This window comes from Taudactylus pleione, unplaced genomic scaffold, assembly GCF_031769625.1.
Source record: "Taudactylus pleione unplaced genomic scaffold, aTauple2 ptg000016l, whole genome shotgun sequence".
Lineage (NCBI taxonomy): Eukaryota > Metazoa > Chordata > Amphibia > Anura > Myobatrachidae > Taudactylus > Taudactylus pleione.
In genome coordinates, this window is record NW_028284418.1 from 29,733,977 (window position 1) to 29,746,197 (window position 12,221).

The window sequence follows — 12,221 nt, forward strand, 5'->3', positions numbered from 1 at the left end:
TCCTGCCATTCTGCTTCATCAGTGTCGCCTTTTCTCTGTAATTTTGGGATTCATCCTTGGAGTAATTCCTTCGAGACTACGCCTACCACAACTCCTTCTGCTTCATCTGTTTCCAGGTTCCGGTCTGTCTGGAGGAAAGTACACCATTCTCTTCTTCAAGCTTCTGGTTGTTCTTGGCTGACAGACATCATAGGCCCTGTTTTTTCAAAGTGGGAGACATGGTTTGGCTGTCCTCCAAAAACATTAACCTGCACCAGAGATCACAAAAGTTGGGTCCCAAGTTCATTGGCCCTTTTAGAATTAATTCTCAAGTGAATCCTGTGACCTTCCAACTGAAGTTACCTCAGACTCTCAGGATCAGCAACACTTTCCATTGTTCTCTCTTGAAACTGGTTTTCCTTTCCTCCAGATTTTCCCCGAGGTGTCCAGTCAGGCCTCCACCGGTGCTCATTCAAGGTCAACAGGAATTTGTTGTGGAAAAGATCCTTGACTCCAGAATTTCTTGAGGTGGTCTTCAATTCCTGGTCCGGAGGAGCACTCCTGGATTCATGAAAATTCTTTACATGCTCCCACTCTGAAGAAGTGGTTTTTTGAGAATTCCCCTAACAAACCAGGGTTTAGGGGGTTTCATAACCCCTCATCAAGGGGGGGGGGGTACTGTCACAAACCACCGCACTGTGAACGCAGGGCGAAGTGACACCTGGCGATCATTCGCTGAACTCCTCTCCATCAAGTGTCCATAATAGCTGGCTTGTTTTGGATTGGCTCCTGCGGCTATTTCCTCCTGGTGCGAAGGCTGCTCCAATGCCGGTGATAGCATTTCACATGTTTCCAGTTCTGGCATTGTCTCTTGTATCCAGTCGAGTTTCCAATGATCCAGTCAGCTTTGTTATCCCTGCAGTTTGTGTCATCTAGGCAGCATGGTCCACATATTTCCTACCTGCCCTTTGTGTCATCCCGACGGCACTAAGCACACCTCAGCGTCCTGAGTACGCAATCCTGTGTACTAGCTCTAGTGTTATCCCGGCAGCACTTAGCGCACCTTAGCATCCAGAGTACGTAATCCTGTGTACTGCCGTTAGTGTCATCCCGTCGGCACTAAGCGCACCTCAGCGTCCTGAGTACGCAATCCTGTGTACTGCCACTAGTGTCATCCCGGCGCCACTTAGCGCACCTCAGCATCCTGAGTACGCCATCCTGTGGACTGCTGTTAGTGTCATCCCGGCGGCACTTAGCACATCTAGCCAAGTTTACCAGCCCTCAAGGCTGCTACACAGCCCAGAGGCTGCTACTCAGCCCAAAGGCAGCATCTAGTCAAGTTTACCAGCCCTAAAGGCTGCTACTCGGCCCAAAGGCTGCATCTAGCCAAGTTACCAGTCCTCAAGACTAGCTAGATTGATTGCCACAGTCTGCTATGAAGTATAGTAGTAGTATTTATTTCCACCTATATAAAATGACTTATTGTACAGTATATAGCGGTTCTGACCATATCAGGTAATTAGAGCTTACTATATCTTCAGATCATTCCCTTTCAGCTGCAGTTGGCAGCCCCATACTTGCCTACCTTGTAATTTCTCTTCCTGGCACAAGCTCGGGTAAGAGAAGCAGGAGGGTGGTGATGGGGGCGGGGCCTGATGAATTGTGTCATTAAGCCCCACCCCCTCATGGTAAAATCACCGTGATTGGATAGAATTTACATAGGGGCCGGGGTCTAATGACGTGATTCATGTAGAATCGCATCATTAAGCCCCGCCCCCTAAACGGGGAGCCGCGATCGGTGCGGGCATTCTCCTCATTCTGCCCACTTCACAAGGAAGTGGGCAGAATGCAGGAGCAATGCCTACCATTCCGGGGGTGCGGGGGGTTACCCGAATAATCGGAGCCTCCCGTGAAAACCGGGAGTGTAGGCATGTATGGGTAGCCCTAACCATACACCTATGTCTTTTCATTTAGGAAAGCAGAAGTTTCCGATAGATGACACAACTTAGAAACATGAGTCATAGCAACATGAATAATGAGCAATCAGTGTGCAACTGCTAAGTAACAAAGGCCCTCATTCAGAGCCGCTCGTTAGCGGCAGTACGCTCGTTCCGAGCGATGTTTGCACATCTGCGCATGCGTACGGTTTTTAGTACGCATGCGCGAACCAGTCAGTGCGGCCAAAAATCGTTTGTACGCTATATAGCGAGTGCCTGCTATTTTGAGTGACAGAATGAGGCGTATGTGGGTGGTAACAGGGGAAGGTGCTTGAAAATGGGGAGTGGAGATCCGAACGCAGGCGTGCTTAAAGGTCAAAACGGGCGTATTATGGGTGTGCATAATTAATACAGCAGCGTCATTGACCACGTCACTGGGTTATTTTATAGCCAGAACTGCTCGCAAATTTGTGGTAGCAAACACCAACCCCAAGAATAGCGAGCAGTTCATACGCTGGTCGATGTACTCGATTAATCTAATAAATAGCGGACATGACGTAGGATGCGAGCGGCCAGGGGGCGTTTTTAATAAATAAACGAGCGTATGTTTTGCTCGCTCGTTCAGACTTAGAGGCGTGAACAGACTGCAATTTGCGAACGGATCATTTGAATAGCCACCCCTTGTTTTTGAACGAACGACCGCAAATAGCGAACGGCTCTGAATGAGGGCCAAAGTTCCATGGGAATTTCTGCTCCTGCGTCTGACTCATTGTCATGTTGTCAGACTGTTGAATGCCTTGTTTTGTGCTGCGTATATGTTTTAATGAGAATTGTAGAATTGAACAGGTCTTCCTAAATTGGTGTGGAAATGTTTGTATTAGTTGGGTTTATTAATAGCATGTCACATAGATGCTGAATAACTGCATTAAACAATTTATTAGGATATATCGCTGTTTAGTAAAAACGTGTTACAGAAAATGTACTCCTTTCCATGGTCTTGGTGCCCCTTCATACATTTACATATAACATATATTTGAAAAGCTAGGATGCAGAATTATATATAGGATGTAATATAGGAATAGAAGAGGGATCTCAATTTATAAACCCATATATCAGTAAGGACAGACATGTCACATAGCTGGAGGAGTTGAACGATGTTTGCTACTGCGCACGTGCAAAACCTCTAGAGTTTTTGCAGCCTGTGTCTCCCCGGCCCAGCACACACTACCACTTTACCTTACACGCACATCCGTAATGGTTAGCAAGACTGCAAAAACATCGGTACAATCGAGTACCATCGGCCCCATACGCACAGTTAAGGCAAGTCAGATCTCACTCAGGAATTTCTTACCTCAGCGCTCGTTATGAGGCCTCAGGCTGTGTATGGTATCGCAGTGGATAATTTACCACCCACAAACGGCACTTCCTGTCAGTCACTCTGCGATTGGTCTGCATAGTCAGTCCTGATCGCATTGACTGGTTTGCGCACACGAACTGTGATGCATACGCATGCGCAGAACACAACAAACGGCCGATTGCGTGCGTATAAGCAACTGTGGGCCCGATTCAGAGCCGCTCGTAAGCAGCCGCTCGTTCGCTCTGAGCGATGTTCGCACAACTGCGCATGCGTATGGGTCATAATGCGCATGCGCAAACCAGTCATTGCGGTCGGAAATCGTGCGCTCGCAAAACAGCGAGGGGCTGCTAATTTGATTGACAGAATGTACCGTTTGTGGGTGGTAACAGGGGAAGGTGCTTGAAAACGGGGGAGTGGAGATCCGTACGCAGGAGTGCCTAACGGTCAATAGGGCGTTTAATGGGAGTGCATAATTAGTAAAGGAGCGTCATCGACCACGTCACTTGGTTGTCTTTTAGCCTGAACTGCTCGCAGTATTAGGGGAAAGAAAAACCTACCACAAGCACTGCGAGCAGTTCAAATGCCTTTCGATGTACCCGATTAGTCTAATAAATACCGGAGATGACGTGTGATGCGAACGGCAAAGTGGAGTCTTTACAAAATAGCGAGCGCATTTTTCGTTTGCTCGCTCAGACATAGAGGCGTCAACAAACCGCAAAGAGCGAGCACTCAATTTAAATAGCCGGCCCCTTTTTTGGAACGACCGTCCACAAATAGCGTCCGGCTCTGAATCAGGAACCTGTGTTCCTTGCTGGATAAGGCCCACAGTTACTTGCTATTTCTTACTCTATTCCCAACTCTGAATCAGGCCCACAGACTATAATATGGCAGTTAGGAGCTTATTGGTTGGTACTTTATCTGTCTCCACTTCCCTCTGTCCAGGGCTTAGTGTACATCTCCCCCATAAGAGATAATGGGCCTGATTCAGAGCTGCTCGTAAGCGGCCGCTCGTTCGCTCCGAGCGATGTTTGCCCAACTGCGCATGCGTACGGATCGTAATACGCATGCGCGAACCAGTCAGTGCGGCCGAAAATCTATTGTTCGCTAAATAGCGAATGCCTGCTATTTTGAGTGACAGAATGAGGTGTATGTGGGTGGTAACAGGGGAAGGTGCTTGAAAACGGGGAGTGGAGATCCGAACGCAGGCGTGCTTAAAGGTCAAAACGGGCGTTTTATGGGTGTGCATAATTAATACAGCAGCGTCATTGACCACGTCACTGGGTTATTTTATAGCCAGAACTGCTCGCAAGAGTGTGGTAGCAAAAACCAACCCCAAGAATAGCGAGCAGTTCATACGCTGGTCGATGTACTCGATTAATCTAATAAATAGCGGACATGACGTAGGATGCGAGCGGCCAGGGGGCGTATTTTTTCAAAAAACGGCCGCAAGTTTTGTTCGCTCGTTCAGACATAGAGGCGTGAACAGACCGCAAAGAGCGAACGGTTCATTTGAATAGCCACCCCTATTTTCTGGACGAGCGAGCGCAAATAGCGTCCGGCTCTGCTTCAGGCCCAATGTTCATATCTTTGTGTGTTTTGTGGTCTCTGACACTAATCATCCAATCACAGAACACTTTCAAGCAGAGTGACATGACCCAAGTTACATCAGTGGTCACCAGATACAAGGTTTAGTTTACAGAAGTGACATCAACACTCTACAGATACAGATATAGTTATGTTATATATTCAAACAATATGTTTGGTTTTATCATTATAAAAATATAATGGGGCAGACTGATGTATATACGTGCAATAACCCTTATAGAGTCAAACAAATAACAAGCTTGTCGTAAATAATTTATTGCCATGTTGACTAGAATCTTGCAGAAACTCATGGAGAATATTGGTGTAGAATTATGCATTTTTATTATAAGATTTCACTGCTCCATATATGACGTATATATTTAGTTTACATTAAATTACAGCAGTTTATATTTTATTTATAAATATTGTACATATAAAATGTATGTATAAAGAAAATAATTAATTTATCTCTTAATTTTACTTTAATGGGCAAGTTGTATCTATATGGAAAAGGAATTCAACATGACAAGCCTGTGAAAAAGAGCATTGAGAGCAAAATTTGAGTAAATAGTATTTTGTATGCAAATTTCAATTATAGAAAACATAAAGCCTAAGAAAAAGCATGAACATATAAACGTGCAGGACGGCAGGATGTATAGTTTCATAGATAGTATTGCAGGTCATGATTATAATATAGCCTAATCAGGGTAATTATGAAAATGATGTGTACTGTATTTGTTTTTTTTAAAGCACACCAGCGGTTAAAGCATTTTGATAGAGAACACATATACAGTATACAGCAGATGCCTGCTGTTGCCATACTATAATTGTTTAATCAGTTATACCCAGGCGGAATTAACCATTTTTTACCCAGTTAAGAGCTCAAAGGACCCTAGGTAATTGTCTAGATTCCAGAACCAGAAAGAAACTGTGGTGAGAGGGGTTGTCTCTCACCTGAATTGCCCACATTCCTGTGGGATCAGGTCCCTCCAAGGAAGGCTAGAGTGAAGCCTGTGCAGTTTGCAGAAGCAATGGAGATTTGGAACTCTGGGTTTTCACAGTTGCACAGGCCCAGCTGCAGCTCATCACTGAGAGAAAGAAAGAGTTTAAAACTATCATACACCCAGTGCTCTGGGCACTGAAGCCGGCAAGCGACCAGTTAGTAGTTCAAAGCTATGTAGTGCCAGGGACTGATGAGCTTGGCTATGCTGGTAGAGCATGGTAGACTGTGGCTGCAGGCAATTGCAGCAGACTAACCATTAAGCACTGGGAGTGCTGGGACTTTTACTTTCACCTGTTTATTTTATGTGCCTGTGTGTCCAGGCCTAAGCCTGTGTATGTTAAAGTGCAGTGTCTGCTGCCATTAAAGACACTGCTTTACCAAATACCTGCCTGCCACAAGGAGTTATAAGCCGAGACTGTAAGTGAATGCATGGCCCCTGCTGATGGTGCTGGCGAGTGATGTAATATCACCATTATATGGGACATTTACATATCGAGGATCATTTGTCTACACTTAACAGTGCAGTATCGGTTTTCCCCCATGTTCATTAACTTTCGGGGTCTATAAACTATTCTAACCTGGACTCAGCTTAAAAGGAACATCACAGACCTCCTAGTCTGTTTAAAATAGCTAAAGCCCTGCGCTTCCCGACTGATTTACAACACACTACAGATATCATCATAAAGTATGAATCTATTAATATAGGGGGTGTCTATACCAGTACTCTCAATAACCAGCACTTGATTATAACTTGATATAAGCATTGTGGTGATTCAAATAACCTATGATTTTTAGCTACATTGTGTATCATTGTATCACTGATCAACATCGATTGGTTATTTTTTATCATATATTGTATTTTTTATGTGTTTCATTGGCCAATGACGTTTGATATATTGTACTTTATGTATTTTTGCAACTAAATAGATTTTTATCCACTGACATAGCTCATTCTATTAGTTTAATTTTCCATTAAATTTATTCATTCAGTATTGATAATTTTAAATAGTTTTCGGGTATATCTCAGCGCTGTTCTCATTCTTTCCTATGAAGAAAACGGTTTAAAAAAAAACAATGAAATATGTTGTAAAAAGATTTTAAGGATCTACCTGCAAAACTTCTAGATTTCCCTCAGACAGCAGATCATGTTAAATAGTATGCATGTGCAGATCTTCAGTTTCTGTTTTCTATTTCCCCAACTTTATTTCACTTCACGCTGGGGTGTGTGCACATTGGTTGCCCAGCTGCTGGGCTGCCCTCAATCCCATAAGCACAGCAGGTGGTAGCATGCCCTAGCTTTCCTACAGCCCACAGGTGGTACAGTACATACATACAGTCACACACTTGTGCACATACATACTGTCACACACACACACACACACACACACACAGTGAGACACATACACATATATACATTCTGTCACACATGGTTGGTTACAGGATGCCGGCGGTCAGAATACCATCAGCGGCATCCTGACAGTCATAATTCCGGCAGAATTAGGTAGGTATCCTGACCTCTAACCCCCCCTAACCCACATTTCCCGCAGCCTAACCCTCCCTCAGCCTAACTCTAAATCTCTCCTCCCACGCAGCCTATCTTTAACACTAACCCTCCATACCGCAGCCTAACACTAACCCTTTCCTTAGTGCCTAACCACTAAACCTAACCCTAAGCATAATACTTACCATCGGGATGTTAGCGGTCAGGATTCTGCAGCAGGATTCCAACTGCTGTCAGAATTCCGCGCCGGTATTCTGACTGCCGGCATCCCAACCGCCAGGATGCCGACTACATCCAGTCACACACAGTCAAAAACGTATACACATATATGGGGTCAATAGAATTAGGTGCGAGTTGGGAATGTGAGCCGTTCTGACGGCGAACTCGCACAGTGAATTTCATTTACAATCCAATTACAAACTTGCATTGATTTTTTTCAGAGAACCTTTTCTTTGTTTTATGCGCACCCCCAATGTGCAGGTGAAAACTGGAGGTAGAGAAAAGCTTTAATTTAAGGTAAAATTATCGGCACACAGTGCAGAACCTCTCCCATTGAATAATCCTGGTATTGGAGGGGTTTAACTAGCATAATTTGGCCAATAAAGACATGGCAGTTTTCAGGTGAATTTCTTTTAAAAGCTCAATAAAAGGCTAAATGATGCGGGACAGGTATGTAGAGGTGTAAATGATGTGGAGCAGGTATGTAGATGTGTAAATGATGTGGGGCAGGTATGTAGATCTGTAAATGATGTGGGACAGGTATGTAGAGGTGTAAATGATGTGGGGCAGGTATGTAGATGTGTAAATGATGTGGGACAGGTATGTAGAGGTGTAAATTATGTGGGGCAGGTATGTAGAGGTGTAAATGATGGGACAGGTATGTGGATGTGTAAATGAGGTGGGACAGGTATTTGGAGGTGTAAATGAAGTAGGACAGGTATGTGGAGGTGTAAATGATGTGGGGCAGGTATGTAGAGGTGTAAATGATGTGGGGCAGGTATGTAGAGGTGTAAATGAGGTGGGACAGGTATGTAGAGGTGTAAATGAGGTGGGACAGGTATGTAGAGGTGTAAATGAGGTGGGACAGGTATGTGGAGGTGTAAATGAGATGGGACAGGTATGTAGATGTGTAAATGAGGTGGGACAGGTATTTGGAGGTGTAAATGATGTGGGATATGTACGTGGAGGTGTAAATGAGGTGGGACAGGTATGTGGCGGTGTAAATGATGTGGGACAGGTATGTGGAGGTGTAAATGATGTAGGACAGGTATGTGGAGGTGTAAATGATGTGGGGCAGGTATGTAGAGGTGTAAATGATGTGGGACAGGTATGTAGAGGTGTAAATGATGTGGGACAGGTACGTAGATGTGTAAATGAGGTGGGACAGGTATGTGGAGGTGTAACTAGTGTTGGACAGGTATGTAGAGGTGTAAATGATGTGGGACAGGTATGTGGAGGTGTAAATGAGGTGGGACAGGTATGTAGAGGTGTAAATGAGGTGGGACAGGTACGTGGAGGTGCAAGTGAGGTGGGACAGGTATGTGAAGGTGTAAATGATGTGGGACAGGTACGTGGAGGTGCAAGTGAGGTGGGACATGTATGTGGAGGTGTAAATGATGTGGGACAGGTATGTGGAGGTGTATATGATGTGGGACAGGTATTGGAGATGTAAATAATGTGGGACAGGTACGTGGAGGTGTAAATAATGTGGGACAGGTACGTGGAGGTGTAAATGACGTGGGACAGGTATGTGGAGGTGCAAGTGACGTGGGACAGGTATGTGGAGGTGCAAGTGACTTGGGACAGGTATGTGGAGGTGCAAGTGACGTGGGACAGGTATGTGGAGGTGTAAATGATGTGGGGCAGGTATGTAGAGGTGTAAATGATGTGGGACAGGTACGTAGATGTGTAAATGAGGTGGGACAGGTATGTAGAGGTGTAAATGATGTGGGACAGGTATGTAGATGTGTATATGATGTGGGACAGGTATGTGGAGGTGTAAATGATGTGGGTAAGGAATGTGGAGGTCTTGTATTGATGGGAGAGGGGTTTTTGAATTTGCAGATGAGAGGTATTGTAAAAGTATTTATTCCAACTTTCTGTAAACCTAGTATAAAAACACTGGAAAACTAATTTAAACACATTTTTCTGTACCCAATATGCTGGAAAGACTTTAATTTGCTGAAAAACACTTGCTTCCTATAATTTTTCAACCATTATTAAAAAGTGCAAAAATCAGCCATTTAAAACCTTTTAAGAACCTCCAGTACTTTCCTTATGCCCACTAACAGATATGGTCCTGCAGTTAGCTGCACACCTCTGCCGCCAAGCAAGTCACAGCACTCAGCACGAGTGACCAGGCGAGACAGACCCAGGGCCGGCCCGGGAGTGACTGGGGGCAGTCCATCAGCTCCTGGAGCACTGGACATGCCCTATAGTGGCAAGAAATGTGAGATTGATGCACGGACACGTTCCCATGGCCATTTTGCTTGCACACGCACAGGGTACCAGAAAGAAAGCTGAAAACAAAGATGGAAACACCATGAGAAGAGGTGGGGAGGGAAACTTGACCCATGTGCCCTCCTTCCTTAATCCGGCTCTGCTTACAGTTGTATCCTCATACACTGTGGCTTCCACAGCGACTTGGCCGCACCTAGCATCTGATTCCCTCAAAATTCTAAAACAAATAGAAGCAACAAAACTAGTTAGCTAGACTGCACTGATCAATATGATACTGCAATATCTGTACATTGTGTGCAAATGAGTCTGAATCTGTATACAAAGTGCTACGATACAGCGGCCACGGCTGTTTATCACACCAAGGGCCTGATTCAGAGCCGCTTGCTAGCTGTGATTACTCGCACGATGTGTATGCAAATTTTGTAGGCAGTGCTATCGCACAGCAATGCATTAGCATGCCCAGTATTTCTTAAAGAGCGATCACATAGTGTATGCAGACACCCACCAGCCTGTTTTAAGTTGCCCACTTGTGCACATCATGTCCAGGAAGTGTATGCAACCATCGGTACATCGGATGCTATCGCAGCGCTTGAGGTTGACCATACCCTGCCGCAAGCACTGGGAGCACTTCAGTGTAAAAACAAGCCAGATGACGTGTACTATGATGCTGTCATAATTATGCAAACCTCTAAAACGCCATTGAGATGCTCAGGCACGCCTGCTTTTGCACCACCACTCCCCTGTTTTTAATGGCCAGCCCCTGTTACCACCTACAAACGGCTTCCCCTGTCACTCACTCTGCTGGGCTGTCTATGCTCAGTGAGCAAATGGATTGTGAACTTTCGCTAACGTATGTGCATGCTCACTGCGATGCATGCGCACAATGCATACACAATGCATACCATCGGCAGCAGCGAGAGTATGCATCTTAGCGAGCAGGTCTGAATGAGCTCCCAAGTTCCGTTGTGCTTCAGCTGTGATTTTGTGCGTGTTTAAAACTAAGGGGTCTATGTACTAAGCAGTGATAAGTGACAGAGTGAAAAGTGATAAGTCTGTGATAAGTGCCAGCCAATCAGCTCCCAACTGTAATTTTTCAAACACAGCCTGTGAGATGACAGTTGGGAGCTGATTGGCTGGCACTTATCACAGACTTATCACTTTTCACTCTGTCACTTATCACTGCTTAGTACATAGACCCCTAATTCCTGTGTGGTTAAAGTGCCCCTAGTACACTTTGAGTGGTGTTTCTCTTTGTGGCATTAGCCATCCCCTCATCTACTGTATCATACAGAGCACAGTGGAGCATGTGTCAGTGGGGACTGATCATCAGTCCCATCTGTGGCAGCTGATCTCTACACTTCCATACATCAACCTAACAGGGTTTTGGGGGAGAATCTGTATTATTTACCGCCAGACCCGTGCCAGGCGGTTGGAATCCCGACAGCAGGAGGCTGGCAGAGGAGGAAATCCCGATCGTCGAAGGTAAGTATATACTAACCTAATTCTAACCCCCTAACCCTAACCCTCCTTTAGGGTGCCTAACCCTAACCTTCCCCCCACCCAGTGCCTAAACCTAACCCCCCCTTCCCCGCCACCTAAACCTAAGTCCACCCCGGGGGTGCATAACCCTAACCCTCCCTCCCCTCCGGGAGCCCTAAACCTTCCCCCCCCGCAGCTGTCCGCAGCGGCGCCCGATATCCCTTCGATCGGGATGCCGGGGGCCGGTCTCCTGGCGTTGGTAAAGTGACAGGCGTCTATATTTAGACTCTGGTCATTTAACCCTCGCCGGTATATGACAGTAGGGAAGCCGGCTGTCGGGATTACGTCTGCCGGCTTCCCGACTGTATACCTTTGGGGGGAACTAAATTCCCTTTCTCCCACTTTGCTACAGGCACATGCGATTTCAGCAGTGATGTCTGGGGTCATAGGCCCTGATTCAGAGCTGGACACTCTGACAGAGCGCTCGCTCTGAATCAGGGCTGGGCTTTTTTTGGGGGGGATCGGCCTCTTGGCCGCTCGCATAGCTGTGAGTGAGCACCCACAGCTATTGCGAGCGGCCATGATGATGGTCGCGATGGTCAAGACCATTGCGACCATCGGGCTTGCGACGAAACCCATGGGAATGCCTCTGTTTGGGCAGCCACCCTCCCGACCCGCCCACCAAAGGGGGCGAGCTGTCACTCAACGTCGACAGCTCACCCCCTTTGGTGCGAGACCTGGAGCGACGGATTGACCCCAGCCGGGACTCGCGCATGCACACGACGGAGCCGGCTCCGTCGTGCGCATGCACTGTGGGCCACCATCGACCCGGTTGCGAGCGTTCAGCGCTTGGGACCGGGTCTGAATCAGGCCCATAGACTGCAACATAACTGCCATGCAGCCGGAGCAACAGGAGAAAAT

General features: G+C 46.2%; 1 protein-coding gene across 3 annotated transcripts in view; it reads left to right on the top strand.

Annotated features, from left to right (window-relative positions):
* The window catches only part of LOC148541907 (cGMP-dependent protein kinase 2-like), a 198,963-nt gene that overhangs the window by 177,727 nt on the left and 9,015 nt on the right, over positions 1-12,221 (top strand). The gene's annotated exons all lie outside the window — the stretch shown is intronic.